The sequence below is a fragment of the Olea europaea genome, chromosome 10 (genome assembly GCF_002742605.1).
Source record: "Olea europaea var. sylvestris chromosome 10, O_europaea_v1, whole genome shotgun sequence".
NCBI lineage: Eukaryota > Viridiplantae > Streptophyta > Magnoliopsida > Lamiales > Oleaceae > Olea > Olea europaea.
In genome coordinates, this window is record NC_036246.1 from 21333451 (window position 1) to 21335131 (window position 1681).

A 1681-nucleotide genomic window follows, 5' to 3' on the forward strand; every position below is an offset into this window, starting at 1 on the left:
AAAATTTAAAATTTGAAACCACATTCAAATAAAAGCCTTTCACAAAAGGAAAGATTAAAAAAACAAAAAAGTTAGTAAATTAAATATTTTTTAAATATGGAAAAATTTAAAAAAGTGCCCACGCTTGCATTAGACGATCAGCTTAGCAGTTGACCGCTGAAGTCGCGTTGATTATCAAGGAAAAATATTTTGTCCGCAAGAAATGTCCAGTCTCATGTGCTCACTTGTAAAAATATCCAAAATTTGTTCAATGTTCATTTCACAATAATTTAGATCAAAATAACATTGTTAACAATTTATAGTTCCACACTGAAGACAAAAATGTTCATAAAATAAAATTTTGTTGGCCAATAATTTTTTGACACATTATCCACTTAGTTATTTCCAAAACTATACATATCAAATCATAATGAATACTATTTTCCTCATTGAAGAGACCCATTTTTTGTATTACAACTGTGCTACACGACCCGCGTGGATGGGCGCGCACACACACAACGGGGTTGGGATTATTTTATTCAAACGGGATCCACGCATCCCATGTGAGAGCATGGTTATCGAGGATGTCATCCATGCAGGTCGAGTGACATTATTCTTTGTATTATATATAGTTGGGTTCTTCTGCTGAGTCGGTTCTAAGTTAACATGACGCGATTTGAACTCTCGATTTGTAGTCAAGATGAAATAAATTTTACCCATGAAAATTGAATCGTTCGACCATTGTCCCTGCCTGACCTGTATGAACCAAAAAAATTGAAATCAATTCAAACTCATTCCCACACACAATTCCTTGATTATAATTCTCACTTGGAAACCATACATTGCCTTCCTCACTATTCATCGGCTGTAGCATCTCTAGTCGTCGGAATCGTTGCGCTGGTCGTCATATTTGCTTGTGGTGTGCGTTTTGCCTGTTATTCTCGATTGATTTTTGCCTCAGTTGCCCCTTCTTCTCTCTATCAGATTCTCACTATTTCGTCATTAATTTTTTTCCCTCTGTGTAAATATATATTACTTCTTCCATGAGTGTATTCACATGCAGTGTTGTGGGGGTATGGGTGGTATTGAAGTTTTGTAGAAATGGGGGATTTTGTTGGGAGAAGTGTTATGGAACTCATTGAATGTTGTAGTGTTTTGTATAAATGGGGGATTCTTACTATTCACTTTGTTGTGTTGAAGTGTTTTGGAAGTTTTGCAACGGTCGGTATTTCCATGTGATGCTGTGTAACTCATGGAACTCTTGCTATCTTTATGCTTTATTCAACTTTCATATTCTTTGCTTATAGTTTGATTCTTGTCAATTTGATGGCCATGATTCCGTCTACGTCCTTTGATTTTTAGTGCGAATTTGCAAATCTGAGTGTGTAAGATCTGTTCTTTCTCATTTTACTTGTAATTTCAAAACATAACAATCATGCATTGCTTAAATAGGCAACAATGGACAATTGTAGAGATAAGGACAAATTACAAATAACTTAACCAACATTTAAAAAAGATGAAGCCCTATAGATTCTCATGTCAAGACTTCTCCTTTCAATTTTCCTTTTGAAGAACACGGAATTTAAATTGGATAATAAATTTCTTTTTGAAGATGTTCGAGTTCTCCGAAAAAGAAGTCATTTCTTGCACTTTTATCTAAGTCTTGTTGTTTTAAGTGGGGGGGGGGGGGGGGGGGGGGCGT